The following is a 21633-nucleotide window of genomic DNA, read 5'->3' on the forward strand; positions in this document are numbered from 1 at the left end:
ATTTTAGGGACTTTGTTTTTACACTGAGTGATATGGTAGGCTACAGAGGGCGGGGTTACGATAAAGACACCATGTGATTGAAATGAGTGACACTGGCTGCTGTGTTAAGGACAGACAATGGGGAGTCAGTGAGACGAAGCTGTCACTAGAATAATCCAAGTCATAGTTGAGGGGTTTAGAGCAGAGGCACCACAGTGGGGGTGTTGAGGAATGGTTGAATTCTAATTGACTTTGAAGGAAAAATAAATAGGATTTGCTGATGGGTTTAAGCTGGGCTGCTGCGGGATAGAGGTACCAACAGCAGACTTAGAGGAGCCAACTTCAGCAACCAGAATTCTGAAATAGAAGAGGCTGAAAGGGCGGGCTTGGGACAGGATGGGGAAGGGGGTAGAAATCAGGAATCTGGGTGGGGACACACCTAGCCACACACCGGCCACAGCAAGGGACATCTGCTGTTCACTCAGTTTAATCCTATGTGTTGACTGCAGAATTCCCAGAAGATGGCAGTCAAGTGCTTGAAGCCAAAGAGGGTGGCTTTTTTCCCCCCAATTAGCACAAAAGTGCCTGGGGCTGCATTTCTGGAGTCTGTCATGCAGGGAGAAGTCTGAGGTGGAGAGATATATACATATATATATATATATTCATTACATTCAGGCAGCACTGAGAGAGTTAGGACTAAGGCACTCAGGGCATTGGGCCCCAGTGTGGTAATCAGGAACCAAGATGGAGTGGTGAGAGAAAACTTAGGAGAGGTGAGCTGAGGTCCAATAAAAAAGTGAAGCCCTTCAGGAAGTTATAAGAGCTGTCACAGTGGAGGTGTGGGAGAGGGGATGGCTTGGTTAGGGTCATAGGAAACTGAGAAGCCAGGAACTAAAGGCCGATGATCAGCAGAGCTTTTATGATTTGTTGTAAAGGAAGGAGAGGGCCCTGGCAGCACCACACATGCTCACACACTGTAGTTACAGATGTGTCAACATGTGTGTGCTGAGAATTGAACCCCAGTTCTCCACAAGAACACTAAGTTTTCTTAACTATGAGCCCACGAAACAAAACAAAACAAAACATTAATTTCCTAGTGAGTGTGTGTGTGTGTGTGTGTGTGTGTGTGTGTGTGCACGTGCATGCATGTGTATGAGTGTGCATGTGTGTGTGCATGTGGGGGGGGAGTATCAGAGGATAATTTGGGGGGTAGGTTCTCTCCTTCTGCCATGTAAGTTCCAGGAGCAAACTCCGGGTCATCAGCCTTGGAAGCACTGAGCCATCTTGGTGACTCTAGAAATGTTTTTTAAAGTCATTGACTTCAGGCAAGGAAGACAAGTTCCCACCCTCACAGGTGGGTGTTACACACTCCTGTCACACTCATCCCAACCTGCTCTGTTTCTTTCCTGCTTTACACATGCTGGTGGGCTTGTCTTGTTCTCTAGATTTCCAGCACCCTCTTCTGGCCTCTGCAGGCATTGCTGCTTCGTGTATGCAAATACAGACAAAACACACATACACATTAAATAAACCTTAAATTTAAATTTTTAATGAATATAAATTTTCAAAATAAAGTATGGCTATTATTGGTACAATAATAATATTTCTAATCACAATATAAATTAGAGGGAGAGAGAGAAAGACAGGAAGAGAGAGAGAGGAAGAGAGGGAAAGAGAGAGAGAGAGAGAGAGAGAGAGAGAGAGAGAGAGAGAGAGAGAGAGAGAGAGAGAACGGCCAAGATCTGCCTAGCACTGTAGGAAAAAACAATGTGACAGGGATTTTCCTATGGAGCCAAATCTACAGGACGGGGGGCATGGGTGGTGGTGGAGTGCGCTGATGCTTTACAGTTTGGAATATTGGTTTTCAGAGAGAAGCTGTGTATAATCCATCCTGTACTCAATCTGAGACTTACAGGTCTGCACCCCTTTGCACCTAACCACATGGTGAGAATTGACAGACATGCACCCAACTTTCTTACAGGGAAAACACAGTTCCCATGACTACAGTTCATAGTCATAGGGTTAGACTGCTGAGCATCCAAGTCCACCCAACAGCAAATCCAGCTACCCAGTGCTGTTAAGGGATGTCCGTACCTAACAGGCAGATCATATATATGCACATGGAGAGCAGAGGCAGCGTGAACGCTTTGGTACACTTGACCACCGGTGCTAGGAAGGGGAAGCTGGCCGGGCTAGGAATCGGGCGGCGAAAGGTGTCTTGATTTCCAAGTAAATCTTTGTAAGCAAATGCAGAACATAAAAGATCACGTTTACTTCCCTACTGTTCAAAATACAAATACATGAAAAGCTCAGAGACAAAGCCATCACAAAGCTACCAAAGTGATGACAAAGTTATTAAAAAGTTAATGCCCCACTCAGGGAAAGCGGGTTTGTATCAGTGTGGGCAGGAAGGAAATTCTAACGCTGATTCTAAGCTAAATTACCGAACATGTTTTAAGCCACTGAACAGTGAGACATTTTAAGGACCTGGCAAGCAAGTGTGTGCCTTCTATGACTTTTGTACACAGTGGTAAACTATTTTGCTAGAAAGTCTACAAGGCACAATCTCATTTTATGATTTTTGAGATGTATTCTTTCCCATAGAAAAGCAGTGTTCAGTGACAGGCTCTTTTGCTACGTCCCAGTGTCCTTTTCACTCCAAATGCTTTTACATGAAGTGATCTCTTTCTGAAGCCATACCAGGCCTCAGCCCAGAATCGATCTGAACAGACAGTGTATTCAATATCTTCACCATAAGCCAAGATAAAAGATGAAGGCTGTGTGTGCAGAGGCCCAAAACCCCAGGAACGTACCACGAAATTCTAATGTGGGGCAGTGTAACCCGTCTTATGGAAATCCTCGATGTGTCTTCAGTTTCACAAAGCAGAACTCCTAGTGTTAAATATCTTTCCTATTTTCTTAATGTTAGGATAGCCTGTATCCTTTATAGCAGATAATACTGACATTGGGGGAAATATTCTTAAAAACAGAGCTATGGCTCTTTTCATTTTGGTTCCCTGTACAACAATTAGCACTGTCATTTTGACTGGTCGTGAAAAACAAATTATGCTAGGTTAAACAACTGACAAATTGTGTGGGAGATGAGGCGGTTTGTGCCTGGGCATCGTTCCAATCGTCTGAGAAAAGCACAGCATGACCATAAGAATTTAAATGTTTCCAATATACCCCTTCCATGGGGACATCATGTATATGTTTCAATTACTCAAGGTTAACTAGAAAAGCAGCAATTATGGAGAGCCAGTATACAAGCACTCATCAATCTTTATTCTGAGGATTGTGGTCTTTAGCGGTTTTTTTTTTTTTTTTTTTTTTTTTTTTTTTTTTTTTTTTTTTTCTGTAGCCTTAGCTTTTGAAATATTTTGATAATGCCATTTTACGAGCAAAGGGCTCCAGTGAAAGCTGAACATGTGCCTCACATAAGCAAGAAACGCAACACAATTAGCTTGCTTTTCTGGTTATAAAGCATACCTTTGTACAACTGTAAACCTATTTCCTCCAAGGCAGAGGCTACACTGTATGCGTCTGTCCTTCCCTAATGCCTAACATAGCTAATGAACATCTGCAGAACTCCTCCTTCTTTAAAGGAATCTCCTTTGCATATACGAGGAATACCAGTTTTAAAATGCAAATCAGGCATAAAGGCAAAGGTCTATGAGGATGGGTTGGTTAGTTAGATGTGTGGGATCCAGACACTAAGCAGAAATCAATTGTCTTGTTAAGGTAAACAAAGGAAAGCTTAGCATGGGCGGTGGGGGGGGGAGTATCTAAAGATGCAAACGATCTCAGGGAGTCATTACTGGGTGAGAATCATAGTTGCCGTTAGAAGGATTTGATACAATGGTGCAGGGTGGGAGTAAGGAGAGCTGAGCTTTCATGGCAGGGTCAGTCTCAACCAAGCAAGGCCCTCTCAACGTTGTTCCTCTTCAGGAAAGCTCTTCCAGCCGGGGCGCGGTGGCGCACACCTTTAATCCCAGCACTCGGGAGGCAGAGGCAGGCGGATTGCTGTGAGTTCGGGGCCAGCCTGGTCTACAGAGTCTAGGACAGCCAAGGCTACACAGAGAAACCTTGTCTCGAAAAACCAAAACAAACAAACAAAAAAACAGGAAAGCTCTTCCTCTACACTTACACACCTGTGGTTCCTTGTTTACTGTCCTTTGTTTCTTATCCAACATTTGAATCCTTCAGACAGGCTTTCCTGGTCAGGAAAAGTGAAGTCACACTCCCGTGCTTTATTTAAGTTACTTGCTTGGTACACATGGTCATTGTGTGAAGTGGTTCAGTTTGATTTGTCTGTTTGCATTTATTTATGGAGTGTCTCCAACCACTACAATATAAGCTCCAAGAGAACTAGAAACATTATCTGTCACATCCCTTCCCTTCTCCCAGCAGCTAACCAGTGAAAGGCATCCACTGGGCAACTGGTATACATTTGTTGAACTGATGGGCAGACGGAATAAATCAGTGGATGGATCAACAAATGTAGGCTTGAGATGTTTGTAGGTGGAAAGACAATCCCAAATGTGGCTTCTGGTATATTGAGGATGGACTGAGTTAGTTTTGAAATATCCAGGTAGACTTGTAAGTAATCAGTTAGAAATAAATAATGGTTAGCTTTTTAGTCCAGGAGCCGTGATTGTGAGGGCTCCCGGTGTACTGAAGCCATGAATTGGAGAGGGCTGTCCAAGGAGGAATATGAAATGACTCCAGAAAGATCCCTGGGCAGGTGCAACCCTCAAGGTCAGATAGAAGATAATGTGTTCACAAAGCTAACAGAGAGTCCGAACAGGGAAACAAGAATTGTTTGTCACCGTGGGAGCCTAAAAATAGAGGAAACTGCAAGAAAAGACTGATCAATAGCACTGAAAGATGCTGAGGCGAGATCTGTTCACATTGCTACTGAATTGATGCAGACTGGGCACGCGCTGTATAGTCTATGGTAATAATAAGCCCTGATCTAGGTGGACTCCAACCACTTAGTGTCATTTCAGTGACTTTCACAATAAAACACTTTACCTAACTCTATGGTTTTTATTTTCTTATGTCTCTTCCCTTGCTGCCAGGGTTACAGCCATGGCTTCTTGAAGGTGGCACTGCTTTAAGGCTACTTGCTTTTATTTTCTGTGCGTGAGTCATTTACTTGCATGTGGGCAAGTGCCCCACGTAAGTGTAGTGGCCACAGAAGCCAGAAGAGAATGCTGGATCCCTTGGAACTGGAGTTACAGGTTTCCAGCCATCATATGAGTGCTGGGAACCAAAGTCCAGCACCTTGCGAGACTAATCAGCCCCCTTACCTACTGGGCCATTCCTCCAGCCATGGGGCTTTGGTTTGTTAAGCCCTAGTCCCATTTTAACTATATTTTACTCTATGCTGAGAAAGCTAACACAAGGCGTGTGTCCTGAGTCTAAAATAAGACCAGAAGAGCACAAAGGAAGGCTGATTCCCCCCAACTCGTGAGGTTGAGAGCACAGACTGTGCCCTATCTATGCTTCTGTCTCCCTGTGGATCTTTTTTCTTTTTCCGGGTCATCAGCTAAATTTCAAAACCTAAAACATCAAGAGGAAGGCTCTGAGGAGCTGAGCTCTTCCAGCCGCATCCACGAGTGACTGGAATCTGCAAATTCAAAAGCAGCAAATGATTCGATGCTGCTTCTTAACAACGTAGGAAGCAGCCTGCCAGGTAAAGATCTGTAGAGTGATTAAAAGTGAAACAAGACCGTCGCGAAAATAAGTAATCAGATATTTAGACAAAAAATACAGCACAAATTATAATTTGTGGAAAGTGAAAGTATTACCTCCCCACAAAAATTTTAGATGCAAAAATTAATAGATGAGCTCAAGTGGCAATCATAGCAGAACAGTTCATAATTATGTAATTAAAACCATTTCCAAAGAGGTAGCATGCACACTGCTGGAATACAGATATATGATACTGACATAGTCTTACTATGTAGCCCTGGCTGGAAATGAGATTCACCTATCTTGGCTCTGTTAATAGTACAATTAAAGAAATGCACCACCATGCCTGCAAGTTGCTGGATACATTTTAATTCCTTAACTGTTGCATGCATGCACACACATACACACACACTTTTCTATTTTATACATGAGTTGGCAGCATTCCATCTAAACAACTAAAGATCTTCAGTATACTTAATAATACCCTCCAATATATCCAGGATAAATCTCTGGAAGTTATTGTGAGCTGGAAACACAGCCAAGTTGATTCTTGTAAATTTTGTAAGGTACAGGCAGAAGTCAAACTTTTTGCCTTATAAATGTCTTTATCCAGCATCACATATTGAAAATATTACCATATCTCCACCAAATTGCCTTTGTTGCAAAGCAGTTAGTCAATCTCTATGGGTCATTTTAACTCTGTTCACTTAGCTATGTGTCACTCTTCAAACGCCATGCTACTGGCTATTGTAGCTTTATTAGTCTTGAAATCAAGTGCTGAGTCTTCAACTCAACTTTACTGTTGTTCTGCAAAGCTTATTTTGAGTTTTTGCATTTCCAAATGAGTTTTAGAATCAGCCTCTCAGGTTTTATAAAATAAGTTTTAAATGTTTACCCATAATAGGTTTCCTGCTCTGGCCTAAGATACACACACACACACACACACACACACACACACACACACACACACACACACACACACAAACAAACAGAGGGAGACGGGGGGGGGTTAGATAAAGGCATAAATAAAGAAGTTTTTTGAGAAATTCCTACTCTAGATGATATATTAAATTATTAAAAAAATATCCTAGTCTTGGGAATAGCTTAGGATGTAGTGTGTGCTTGCACAGCGTGCACGAGGCTCTGAGCTTAGCTGTGACCACCACATAAGTGGTGCAGTGACGCACGTCTGCAATGGCAGCACTGGGAGGCACAAGCAGGAGCATCAGAATGTCAACAGCATCTATAGCCACACAGACAATTTGAGGCTACCCAAGGATACGTGAGGTCCTTATACTTCTCCTAAACTCTGCTTCACTAGAGCTATCCCTTTATACGGTTGGATTTTTATAAGAAATATATTTTCTCAATTATGCCCCATATATTATCGAGCTACCCAAAGTAAAATACCTTGATGATGAGAGTACATATTTTTGTAGGAAAAAACTACAAAACAATAAAAATATTTTACCTTGTAAATTCTTTAGCATATTTCAAATTGATTAACTAAAATTAAAATGCAAAAATCTTTATTTTTGACAAATGTCTTTGTTTCATAACTGGCAAAATTATCTATGACTCAGACCATATATGTTACTGAACCACTTCTTGAAAAGTTTTGTTTAAAAATAAAAAGGTTTTGTTAAATAGAAGGAATAGGCCAGGTGTGGTGGCGCATACTTTTAATCTCAGCACTCGGGAGACAGAGGCAGGCGGATTGTTGTGAATTTGAGGCCAGCTTGGTCTACAAAATGAGTCTAGGATAGCCAAGACTACATAGAGAAACCCTGCTTCAAAAAAAATTAGAAGGAATAACTAAGTATTAGCCAAGAATAATGAAAGCTCAACGGGACCTATCAATTCGTATATGAAATATATAAACTGAAATAAATAAATTTATAATTTTTTGTTTGTTTTTCAAGACGGGGTTTCTCTGTGTGACCTTGGCTGTCCTGGAACTCTCTTTTTAGATCAGGCAGGCAGGCCTCAAACTCACAGCAATTCACCTGCCTCTGGCTCCCAAGTGCTGGGATTAAACGCATGCACCACCACAACCCAGCTTAAATTTATAACATTTTAAAGTCTCCCTTACATGGTCATAGGGGCTTTTATTGTTCTTGCTTTGTTTTTGTTAGTTTTATTATAATCAGAATCTACATTTAGTGTTACTGTTTTCCAAATCAGTTTGCATGGATGTTAATCCTTAGCTATACCAGGCACCAGTTTTCTTTGTGAGAATTTAGGGAAAAAAAAAAAATCTAGAAGTTCATTCACCTTCTTTAAAGGAGGTTCTGGCATAGGAAGCCATCAATAACATTTGCAACCCCCCCCAAAAAAATTATAGGAGTTGAGAAAAGATAAAGAGCAGAAAAATGAAGAAAGACATTATCTTACCTGAAAATTAAGGGCACTTAACTTAGGGAGCGCTTAAGCGCCGTGTCTTGGGCTAAAATGATAGCTCAGTAGTTAAAAAACACGTACTGTGCTTGCAGGTGACCTCACGTTTGGTTCCCAGCGCCGGGTCAGAGATGGCCCCTCCAGCCTCTGCACGCAGCTGTACAAAGGCCCACATGCCCACACATATATTTATAATTAAAATAAAAATTTTTAATGTGTATCTTGTGGGTAATAATGAAAACAGAAGCTTGATAACAACGTAGTAACTCTTCTTTCATCCAAATATGTCATCATATAAAAAATCAATTGGAGATAGACTCTATTACTTAATGACTACTGTTTAATATTGGCGTTGTCTTTCTCTCAACATAAGCCATTCCTAAACAAAAGTAGGTTTGCCCTTCTCCACCGAGTCAGTAAAGCGTACTGTGCTCTACAGCGGCTAAGGGTCTGGAGTCAACCTCAGGATTGTAGTGCTGCTTCTTCATCGTGTAACTTGTGAAGTCATTTTCACTTCTGCAGGCCTCAGTTTCTCACTGGGAAAACTGATGTCTCTTTCCTAGGCTGCTGTGAGCACGAGAGAACATCCTTGTGCACTTCAGTCACCAAAGTTTCCCTGGTGACTACTGACATGACCTCAGCAAATTTATACTACGTCAAAAAATAAACAAGTTAAGACGCTTAAGAAGCCCCTCATTAAAAAGGATGCTTAAGGGCTAGGCAGTGGTGGCACACACCTTTAAAATCCCAGCATCTGGAAGGCAGAGGCAGGTGGATCTCTGTGAGTTCAAGGCCAGCCTGATCTACAGAGAGAGTTCCAGGACAGCCAAGGCTACACAGAGAAACCTTGTTTCAAAAAACAGAGAGAGAGACACAGAGACAATAGATAGATAGATAGATAGATAGATAGATAGATAGATAGATAGATAGATAGAAAGATAGATAGATAGATAGAAAGATAAAAAGGAAGCTTAAAACATACAAGTAAGAGTCTAGATAGCAAACACGTTGATGTCAGGGAATTTTCAGGAGTTCGGGGCACAGGTTTAAGAGAGTGGTCCAAGATTTAAAGGCAAACATTCTGGCTCCCAAGGACAAGTGATGCTCCAGGCATCTCCTGATTTTCTTCACTCCTTCATGCTCCTCCACCCTTAGCTTCTAATTTTCATCTCTTCACAGCTCTTGTCTCTGCTGTTGCTTCTTTCCAGCCACCCCTCGTCCCTCAAAGGAGAGCATTTACGGGTGTGAAGGAGGCACATGTCCTAGCATCTGTACCGTGTCACATTTTTACGGTCTCAGGTGACTGGGTCATTAGGATCAAGACCATGATGCCTTTCACCACAAAAAAAAAAAAAAAAAAAAAAAGACATACAAATTTGCATTCACTCAAAATTTTACAAATAATTTCACAGAAAATGCCATATTCTAATAGCTTTCTGCAAGAACATAATCATTGCTACGTTTATATATAATCTGTGCCCACCAACCCTAGCGCAGCGAAGGTTCACTCACACGTCATCTTCATTAAAACCCTTCGACCACTCCACTAAGGGAAATGCTCTTCTGTTCTTAGTCTTTTAGAGCTTTGTGAATATATTATTTATGTAATTATATAGGTTAAAAAAAAGCCTCAAAATCCTGTTACAGCTACTGCTCTCATTTTAGGTAGATAAGAAAATTAAATTATTGGAGGCTAAGTAGCTTGTTCAAGAATAGTCAGACAACATGTTTACACCGTCCACAGACAGGTAGTCAGCACTATTGTATGTGTCCAGGGAACTGGACACATTTCATGTCAATGATTCTTCTACATGCAGGGATAACTAAAAGAGCAAATGAGCGGGTGCTTCCAAACAGAAACCGAGCTGTTTGCTGCTTTTCAAAGACTCTGCCATCTTGAATAGTCTTTCAGGGTTTTTTCTTGGTGCTCTGAATTTTGTTTTCTCATTGGTTGTGAAACAACACTCGGAAGCAAAACATCTTTTGAAAGCTCCCTCTTAGGAGCGGATGCTTCTCTGGTCTTTTCAAGTGCTTTTTCCTCCCCTTGCCCGAGCAATTGGCTATAAACTAACTAGAGACTCCCATGAACGCATCGTGGTGCTCTCTAGTAAGAAATTTAATATCCACAGAATATTTCCCATCTTCCAAAGCCTGCTCTGCTTTTTAAGGCATGACTTCGCATTTTCTCGGTGAGCAGGGAGGCCTTCAATCATGTATCAATCACAGTCCGTACATTTGCACAACTCACACTGTTTTCCATATTGTAATATAATGTTCCTTTTAACTGAGATTTCTGGCCATATGAAAATCCATAACTATGAAGAAACTACAATAGGAGCACAAACCACTCTGTGACACTCACCCAGGTTGGATAAGGAAAATATCTGTAGTGATTAAAGAATAGATTTAAATATAGCTTGAGAAAAAGAAAAGTGCTGCTGTAACTGCCAGTTGAATTGTGTAGTGTGTGGTGTTTATGTGAGTCTTCAAAGTGGAGAGGCCATTTGAAGCTGAAATGGTCTAAACAGGATTTATGGGAAGGGAAAAGTCTGCACTAGATGCAGGGGGGTATACCAAACAGGAAAAGCCAAAATAAGAAGTTGGGTGTGGTACCTCATGCCTGTAACCCAGCACTCAGGATGCTGAGCAAAGGGATAGGGAGTTCAATACCCGTCTGAGCTGCACAGAAAGAAATCACCTCAACTTAAAAAGATAGAGAGCCAAGAAGAGAGCAGTGCACATTCAATATTATAAGTCAATTATTAATAAGATCACCAGAGACAAATAGCAAGTGAACTGGGGGCAAACAACAGTATCAAATAAAAACTGTATGTGTGGGATGCATCAGTGAAGCCACAAAGCAGTTTGGAGATATGTAAGAGATGGGCGGTATCCCTGTTCGTCAATAAATGTTATGAGACAATTCACACAAACCAGTATCTCCCACTTTGTACAAGAATGTAAAGAAATTAGAGGCCATTGTTTCTAAACGATCAACATAAAAGAAAAAGCTGGAGTTTGATGGGCTCTTCATTTGATTGCTAGATGCTGCGATGAAAAAGCTTACTACAGGGAGAAACAAAATTTTGACAAAAGCTGCCTGATTCTTCCTTGTCGGTGTCTTACAAGAACAAACTGAAGAGCTAATTGAGAGCCATTAATAAACAATGATAAAAATTTAGAAGGAATGGTAGTCATATGCACATACATGCAGCGTTGCCCTTCATGGCCCCACTGTGAATACTTCTGAATTTAAATGCAGTCATTACATAAGATACAAAGCACTTCATGCAGACACTCATGTTCATCCCAAAGATAATTTAGAGAATGATTACACAACTTACCAAAATTGCTCCACTGATCACATTCAAAACAATAATAATGATGATGATGAATAATTTTGCGATTTTATGCACATGTTTTTTTCTTTCTTTCTTTCTTTCTTTCTTTCTTTCTTTCTTTCTTTCCTTCTTTCTTTCAAGATATGATATCACATTATAGCTCAGCTAGCTTGCAACTCACTATGTAGCCCTGGCTGGTTTTAAACTCATGGCAATCCTCCTGCCTCAGGCTTCTGAGCACTGGGGTCACAGACGTGAGCTACCACCCCTAGCTCTCTACTAATTTTTAAATTTGTATCTGCATTGTTTGAGGCTGTGCTTTCTTTTTGCTTCTCCTGTTTCCTGTGGGGTTATCTTTTTCTGCTGTGCAGCCTCTCCTTCTGCTCCAGGAAGAACCAATTTCTTTTCGGCAAGGGCCACAACAGCGTGGCAGACGAGCTCAGGCATGGGTTACCCCCGCTGTCAGTGCTGGGCTCCAGCAGTGTACACTGAGTACTCAGTTCACTTGTAGATGTCCACTAACGGCTCTATGTGCAAGCCCTTAGGATCAGCGTCACTCTCCACATTTGTAAGCATGGTTAGCAAAACTTTAGCACTCTTTGGGGGCCTTCCACCCTGCACTCGGCCCCACAGTTCAGCTTAGGATCACCCACCTACTACTTTATCACCAGGACGGCACACACTGCTTCCTTTCTGAGGCTTTTTGAACATGCATACACACCCGTGATGTCTCAAGAGTGTCCTTAAAGCGGACATGAAAATTTAAACTCTTGTATGCATGATTTGGTAAGGTTATCTAGGTCAAGAGAGACCATTTCAGAGATCCCCTCAGGCCTCTTTAAAGAAGAGCCCTATACACAGATTTTTAAAACATGTGTGTTATATAAGCCATGGAGTAACTTTCCATACATTGCTTCATGTTACTTCCCACAAACGTCCTGCAGTATTCCTACCCTGGCTGAGCTATAACTTCCGTGTCCCAGTTTCCTCCTATAGAAGATGAGCATAATAATGACATCTCAAAAAGCTAACAGTCAGTGTTTTCCAAAAGCACTATCATTGCTTTTGTTTCTTTTCCTGTGACAAAGGCAACTTAAAGGACAAAAGGTTTACTTTTGTTCATAGTTCAGGGCACAGTCCTTCATGGTGACGAAGTGAAGGCATCAGGAGGTTAAAGGTACCGATCACACTGCATTCACAGTCAGAAACAGAGGGATGAATGCATGGTTGCTGCCCAGTTCCTTTCTTCACCTATATAGTCCAGGTCCCCAACTTGGGGGATACAAGCACCCACAGTGAGAAGTCTTCCAAGCTAATCGAAAGCAATCGAGATAATCCCCCCAAAGGTATGCCAGAGAACTTTTAGATTCTGTCTTTATTCTTTGTCAAGTTGGCACCCAAACTTATCACTTTGAAACAATAACCTTACCCTTTGTCCCCACAGGATCATCACCATCATCTAAGATGGATTAAGACCAACTTTACAACCAACACTTTAAAAGTCCAGCTCCCAAGGTGGATACCCCACCCACCACCCCCCGTACAGCCCACCCTTACAGCCATCTCTCCTAGGCTAGTTCAACTCCATGCCCAAAGCTCTCCTTGGTGGGTGTCCCATGGTTCTGCCATCTCCAATATCTCAGAATCTCGACCGAAACTTAAGTTTCTCTTTCATTGCTTCATGGCGTGATCTCTCAGAGTCTTTTTGCCATACACTGCCCAGCATCAGCTCCTTAGCCTTTTGTGCAGCTTCCATGCCTTTTAAACTAGTATCATATAGACACTACTATCAAGATGGAGGCCTCCCCTCCCTTAGGCAACAGCTGTAATCAGCTTCTCTGTTTGAAAACTGGGGAACTGCTTTCCTAAGCAGTTGCTTTCAAGAAGCAGGGAGCCCTTCGCATAGGCTTTCTTCCATTACATGAAGATGAGCACGGAGCCTCCAGTGGGTGAGATCTTAGCTTCGGGGCACATTTCCTAGTGTCCTGGTGAAGCACAAGAGATTTATGCTCAGTGCTGCTGCCTTCTTTAACAATTACAGGTGCTTTCTCAACACTAAGTGACTGTCCTCCTGTCCTGAAACTTCCTCTGCCAAACAAGTTCATCCATTATCCATAAATTAGGCTTCACTCATGTTCTCAAGATATAAAGAAACTAAAGCATATTCTTGTCTTGGCTATAACATGAATGGCCCCTCTCCCAGTTTCAGATTAGTATCCGTGTTCCCTTCTCAAACATGAGCTAAACTTCCACCATCTGTGTTCTCTCATCACAAGGTAACGGTGAGAAGCTAACCTCTGCTTCTAATATACTGGGACATTTCTCACTCAGAATACCAAACTCTTCCACATTTCAGCCACAAAATATTTCTAGGAGGGGGTCCCCCTCAGTCACCGTCATAGGGGAGGGGAGTTAGGGGAAAATGGAAGGGAGGGAGGAATGGGAGGATACAAGGGGTGGGATAACAATTGAGATGTAATATGAATAAATTAATAAAATATATTTTTAAAAAGTAAAAAAAAAAAAAAAAAAAAAAAAGAACTGCATGGCTTATTTTATCATTGCAGCAATGGCCCCGCAGCACAGCACTAGTTTCTATCTTAGTTTCTTTTCTAGTTAGTGTGACAAATTATTCTGACAAAACCAACTTAGGAGGGAAGGGGTTATCTTAACTCACAGTTCAAGGCACAGTCAATCATGATGGGAAAATCAAGGTAGTATGAACTCAAAACAGCTGGTCACATCAAAGTCGCATCATAGTCAGAAACAGAAAGGAATGAATGCATGCTTGCTACTCAGTTCCCGGTCTCCATTTATACAGCCCAGAATCAGAGCCAGAGAATGCTATAACCCACCACAGGCAGGTTTTCCCACTGCAAATGAGTCATGATAATCCCCTAAGCGCATGTCCAGGGACTCATCACACAGCCAACTCTAGATGCTATCAAGCTAACAACGAACACTAGCCATTACAGCATAAAATGCTTACTACATGTGGTCTTCCCTCACTTTAATAATTATGAGTTTATTATTGGATTGCTTAAAACATACTCTGAGATATGGGTTGTGCTGTTCTTCAAGGAAGTTCATATAAAAGTAAAATTATGAGTAGGATGCAAAAAAAAAATATACTATTTTAAGTACATTCTTATTTTCATGTCTCTACCTAAACCTGTGACCTTGAGAAAGTCATATTGACTTCCATAATTACTAACTCTTGACCTTTACAGTAAATTTAAAATGATTCAGAATTTGTTATATGTCAAGCTTTTATTCATAGACACAAGTTATTTCACATATGGATGTTATTATCCTGGGTAAGTCACAAATTTTCTACTCCTCAATTTCCTCTATCTATTGTGAGAATAATAATAATTAATAATAACAATCTTCCTTAAAACTGTTGTGAGAACTGGATGAGTCAACACAGACAGAGAGCTTACATGAGTGCCAAGGACACACGTAAAAGCTAGCTACACAGGCTGGCGAGGTAGCTCAGCAGTTAAGAGCACTGGCTGCTCTTCCACAGAACCTGGGTTCAGCTCCAAGGATCCACATGGTGGCTCACAACCATCTGTGACTCCAGTTTCAGGAGATCTGATGCTCTCACACAGACCTACATGCAAGTAAAATACCAATGCACATGAAATACAAATAAATAAAATCACTTTTTAAAAAAAGCTAGCTACTGTATAATAAAACTAATTGTTAAGGATAAAAGGAGCCATGACTTTTCTAGAAATAAAGAAAGCCTCAGGCATTTCTGACACTCCCACAAATCATTTGTGATCATTTGTTTGTTATAATGAAAAGAGTCATAACAATAAATGTAATCCTATTTTCCACACCATAGTTCAGAAAATAAATTAACATAACAACAGGCTTCCTTCCCCTCACACTATAAAAATCCTTGTGACCAACAATTTTAGTGACAGAAGGAAAAAAAGTTCTGTGTTTCTATGACCACAAAATCCTGTTTCTTAGAAACTTCAACTCCAGGAAAAAAAATTTTTTTGAACTGACAATTGAGAAACTATCACATGTTTAGCACATGTGTAACATTCAAAATTTTTTCATTTCCATTGTGTCTTGGTGTAATATTGTTTTTCTTTAAATAATTTATTCAGATTACATTCCAATTGTTATCCCCTCACTTGTATCTTCCCATTCCCCCCTTCCTCTCTCTTTCACCCATTCCTCTCCCCTGGGCCTGTGACAGAAGAGGACCTCCTCCTCCACCATATGATCACAGCCTATCAGGTCTCATCTGGATAGCCTGCTTCCCCTTCATCTGAGTGCCACCAGGCCTCCTCACCAAGGAGAAGTGGTCAAATAGGGGGCAATATAGTTCATGTCAGAGGCGGTCCCTGCTCTCCACACAGCTGTGGAGAATGAGCTGTCCATTGGCTAGATCTGAATAGGGGACAATACTGTATGCATTGTCCTTGGTTGGTACAGCAGTTTGTGCAAGCCCCCCTGCCCGGGTCCAGATCCACCAGCCTTGATGGTTTTCTTGCAGGGTTCCTAGACCCTCTGGTCCAGCCTGCACACATACAGCATTAAGGCAAATGGTCTCATAGGAAAAGACATCATCCTAAAGACACTTAACTCTCATTCAGGGAGTCCACCTGGGAGGCCATGGAGACAGCATGGGTAAAATCTGTGTAGACTGGTTCGTTGATGAAACAAATTAAGAAATATGCATCTGCCCACAATTCCTGGCAGAGATTCTGAAGTCCTTGGTGTTTTATGAACCTTGGGAATGAGAGGGCCATGTGGTGTTATTCCCAACAATCCCATCTTAATATACATAAGTTGTGCTGGAGAGGAAACGTTACTAATAGACTCTTAGAAATTTCAAGATGGATCTGAAGACTGATCACCAGGGGCAAACGATCAATCAATAGTACCAATGAAACAGAAATTCCATTATAACCCTAACCAAAGCAGTGATAGACTCCCTAATTGGAGAACTCACTCATATGCAGGGAGGGTGTTGCATGCAAGTTCTACAAGGACAGTGACTCCTGAGCATTGGCCTGTGTGCCTCCTCTCCCATCGGCCAACCCGGTCATTTGTAGGTTTCATAATCACCAGTAAACTTAGGCAACACCTTTCTCTCAATTATATAAACTCTTAAGGAAAAACCATTAAACCTCAAGAAGAGGCAGGGCAAATATCCGATGTGTAGCCAAATCATATCATCTGGGACCCAGTAATTGAGACTGGATCAGAACTGGAGTCAGTCTTATAAGTTGGAGGCCTTAACCCTATAGTCTATTGTAATGGCAGGTCATGTCAAAATAGAGTTAAATTATAGACCACCCAGTCGGTGTCTACAGAGAGCTGAAAAATGTCTTGGCACAGAAAATACACACATTTGGTGTCAAAAAGTGTTATGAGTTCATTTCTCTCTCTTAGGAGCCTGAAAAAAAAAACACAACCTATTTTTTATATGTACTGCCCTTTTCCCAAGCATTTTCCCTCCCTCAATGATGATGGTTCTATCTGTACTAAAATATTTTCATATATATCAACTTTACCTTATTAAAGAAAAGCACTATGGAAAAATATTTTCCATTAATGAGAAAAAGCAGAGGTTACTCACATCTACGAGCTTCCTAGGAATGAGAAATCCCTGAGGGAGCAGGAGCAGTAGGGACCCTCCTTCCTTCATGAGTCTTGCTTATTTTCCTCACTGCTCATACTTAAAACATGTTCAAAAGTGCAAAATGCATCTCAGAATTACTTGGTATAAACCCTTGTAGAAAACATCCTATATTTTGGAAAAGTTTAGCTACTACAATAATATACTATATATGTGATTTACATACTTAAAGTATTAGCACACTCCACATGTATGACTTGTCATTTTGATCATTTTTAGATTCACAGAAAAACTGAAGAGCAAGTATAATGATTTCCTATATAATTCATGCCCAACATAGGCAGCAACATAGTGGCCGCCTTGCGGTAACTGGTGAACTTACATTGCTACACTATTATCAGCCACGTCTTTGTTTTACTTTGTAGCTTACTCTTGCTGTTCTAACTTCTCAAGGCAATGGACAGGGAAGCAGAAGGATTAGATCTGGGCAACCTACTGCTAGTCATATGTTTATTGTTTGTTTGTTTGTTTGTTTGTTTGTTTGTAACAGGCCATTTGGAGAGCAGCCCTGATAGTACAACGCACCTCTTCTCTTCTCTCTGTACCACAATGCCTTCGTTGCACACCCTTAGCTCAGCTCCAGAATTCACTTTTTCTGATATTAACCCATAATGCTGAATGCTCTCTGGAGATACAATAGTGGAGCCCATTTTTATATAAGTAATAGTTTTCAAGCTTGGGCGAGCCCTGGTGCTGTCAACCATTTGTGGTCTCTGGTCATTTTCCTGGTTCTTAGAGGACACTCCAAGTCTCCACCACTTCTAACTCAAGTTTCTCTTCATATTTGTCCTCAGTAGAAAGTGCTTCGTGAAGATCCTTTTGACAAGCATCTAGGGTGCTATTTTGTTACTTACTGATCTTTCTTTCACCTACACATGTACCTCATGTTTCACTCAACCTTTCTGTATTCAGACCTCAGTGCATACTGTTGGATCTTCGTCCCCTTCTCAATATCTCCATTATCTTACTTTTTCTCCATCTCTTCAGTCTTTCACTCTCCTGAAAAATACACTACCTTATCATCCTCTGAAAAACACAGTCCCTTTACCTAATCGCATACTAGCTATTATTTATAACTAATGATTACTTGTGCTTCCTGAGTGGGTTAAGACAATAGGATTTTTTTTTTTATTTTACTGTTTACAACGTTATTGTCTGGTAGTCCAAAATTAAGATGTTGGCAAGGCCATGCTTTCTCTGAAGGCCATCCTCTTGGCTGTGGGTGATTCCTGTAACCCTTGCTTCACCTTATCTTAAGAATTCATCGCCCCACTCTCTGCCTCTCCTGCCCCATTTGCAGGAAGCAATGATTTGATGAAGATGTTATTTCATGCAGTGCTCTAACTTCCTGTCAACACCCACAGCATCAGCACTAAGTGATCGGCATCCACTGGCCCCTTCCCTCTTCATTCCTCTGGATCCACTGCTTAGGAACAGAGTTGACTAAGGTGAGCTGCGCTTTGCCTTACTAAGTGGCCTGGCTGCATCTGACTGGCACTGATAATCACCCCTCCCTCACCATACTCTGCCTCTCAGATTCCTACAGGCCACTCTAGGTTTTCCTTGTCTGCACAGGCTGTTCTTTCTTCTCACACGTCAGTGCATGTCTGCCTCAAGATCTCCCTCCTGCAATGATGGATTTGAATCGCTCTTTGGAGATTTTTATCCATTGAAGAGGTTGAACTTATGACTTAAAAATCTGAAAAGTGAGTCTAGACTTTTATTCATTTATTCAGGTGCACTGCAAGTACCCCATCCATCATTTTCCATCAAAAAACTGACCCAGCTAGAAGCCTGGTAACAACTTACCCTTGTTTCTATTTCTATTTGCTTATCATTTTAGTGCATTTAATGATACAGTAGAATGTCTTGATGTGCACTATAGATGATAGTGAAATCAACTGCAGGAACCCATCATAAGAACCAGAGATATCCAAGCATTTCATCCCCATTTCTATCTCTTCTCTTAACCTTCTCCTCATGAAAGTTATTTATTTTCCTTTGTTTTATGATTTGCCTTTCTGTATTGGCTGACTGTATACATAGGCTGATACACATAGGTATCTCTAAGCCATTGATAATCCTATTTTGCTTTTTTGGAGCTTTATAAAAATGAAGAAATTCACCCGGAACCTACTCTAAGTCAACACTGAGCATTATGTTTCCAAGATTGAACCACGTTAATGTGTATGGCTACAGTTCACTAGTTTAGGCACTGTTATAATATTATACTGTGATAATTAACTAGAAAAACAATTTTTAATAAATAGATATATTGAAATATTAGGATACACTATATAGTACACAAAGCAAACCTAACAAACTACATAACTAGATATATTTATCTTACTTTACTTCTTTACGCTTTCTTGCCTCCCTTCTAAATCCCTCCCACAAACACCAAGCCAGAAAAGCACTTGTCACCTCTCATCTGGGCATCTTACTTCATAGTAACATCCTGAGCTACTCTGTTCAACCTATTCTCCCATCACCATCACAGCAAACCATCAGCATGGAGAGATGCCTGGACTATCCCTTTCCTCCAACTGCTTTGATTTAAGTCCCCTTTGTTGGTGGACTTTTCATTATGCCTCCCATCTCATGTTCAGCAAGACATAGGGAATACTTCAGAAATCTCACTGGGTGTCTTCCCTCCCGGTTTTTACCTGTACTTATTTCCAGGGATATCTCACCCCACAAACCCCTTTTTGTTTACAAATACACATATACCATTGCATACATACACACACACATGCATATCTGAATCTTGATATGGCAAACTTCTGCTCATTAAGACTCAGTTTAGGCTTCTCAATATTAACTCTGCCCATGCCACTCATCTGTGCATCTTGCATCCCTCCCAGAATAGTCTCATATTAGAAGTGACTATGGTATGGCTGTGGGAAAAGAAACAAGTATGAGTGTGTGAGTTTAGACAATAAGTTTATGATTGTATTGACTAGACTGTACTATTTTTGTCTCTGGTTTCCTTTCCAGTCCATGGGTTCCTATAAAGCCAAAATTATTTCATATTTATCTCTGACTCCCTCTATCTGCATAGATCTTGAAACAAAGAATATGATTGATATTTATTGGGTAATTATTCTCTATGTCTATAAAAGTAAAGATCCTATTTTTATCTTGTTTGTAAATGCATAGTAATCAGATATTGTAAAAACACAGCTTTTCATAGCTTTAATGTCATTTACCAGTTCATTATCCAATGTATTTGTGTGGCGAGTACATGGATGGTGCCTAACTCTCTAAAAAATAACACATTTCCAACAGTTAACTCAAAACAAAGAAAAGGAGGAGGAGGAGGAAGAAGAGGAGGAGAAAGAAGAGAAGGAAAAGGAGGAGGAGGAGGACAACAAGAACAACAAGGAGAAGGAGGAAGAGGAGAAGAAGAAAAAAACAAGAAGAAGAAGAAGAAGAGGAGGAGGAGGAGGAGGAGGAGGAGGAGGAAGGGCCTGTCCATCCAGAGCTACAAGGCGGAAGGGTGTGTCACACAGCAGTACCAGTCTATGTGTTTCAAATCTTTATGTTACTACACTGTGCCAAGTGTTTTTAAATGGGCTAAGCAACCTAAGCTATTATAATGCGATATCTCCACTTTCACACTGTGGTGACATTTTATTAGGAAGTTAAATATCCCTAATTTATACGCAACTGCTTAGTATCAAGTCACTATAACTCATTAATTCTCCACTAGTAATGTATTTTTAGCTTTCTCTGGAAAAATTGCATAACAAAGTACTGGCCTAGTTTCTCAATTCTCCTTCTCCTACTTGAAAAGCCACCACATGAAAAAATGTTTTCATGAAAAACTCATCTATCTTCGGGCATCATTTTCCAGTGTATGGCATAATTTTCTGGATTCAGTATGAACAACCAGGCGCCTTGCAGAAATGAGGAAGTATCCTACCTGAAACAGAATGTGATCGAGATAAGATGTCACTGCCTCCGAGGGCACTGTCCATCAGCCTCAAGCAGTAGAGTCAACTAAGAGCACTAAGGCTAACTCCGCACCATCATAATATTATTTCATCTTCATTTCAACATCACAGCCTATACTAGGTTACCCAGAAATTGAAGACTGAGACTGTGTGAGAATGAACAAGACCTCTCTGCTACTCCAGAAAATCCATAGCCCTATTCTACTAGTGTTTGCTATTTCACCCCCACAATTGGGATAAAAATGGTAAGACTGTTATGATCATAGGAGAAGTGTTGTAACCAAGTTGGACAGAGAATCAGAAACTAAAGCCATGTCAGTGGACTGGGATCTGCAGAAAACCTAACAAAAGGCATTCACTATGGGTATAAATGTAAAAATCCTACTCTTCAATAACTAACACTGGTAGAGGAATCAGGCCAAGTTCAAAAGTGAAAACAACTATTTGTCAACTATGGTTGATTATGAGCTTATTAATATTCAATAATAAAATGTCACTACCCCAAAACTCATGGACTCTAAGACTGCACTCATGGCAGGCTCCTGTCCAGACCTCAAACTTCCTTCAGCAGTCCTCTGGGCCATAGTGGGCAGAG

At 40.9% G+C, this 21633-nt stretch overlaps 1 protein-coding gene across 5 annotated transcripts in view; it reads right to left on the reverse strand.

The window, feature by feature from the left end:
• Positions 1-21633, reverse strand: part of Dnm3 (dynamin 3) — a 448546-nt gene that overhangs the window by 330547 nt on the left and 96366 nt on the right. The window lies entirely within an intron of this gene.

The sequence above is a fragment of the Acomys russatus genome, chromosome 6 (genome assembly GCF_903995435.1).
Source record: "Acomys russatus chromosome 6, mAcoRus1.1, whole genome shotgun sequence".
Classification (NCBI taxonomy): domain Eukaryota; kingdom Metazoa; phylum Chordata; class Mammalia; order Rodentia; family Muridae; genus Acomys; species Acomys russatus.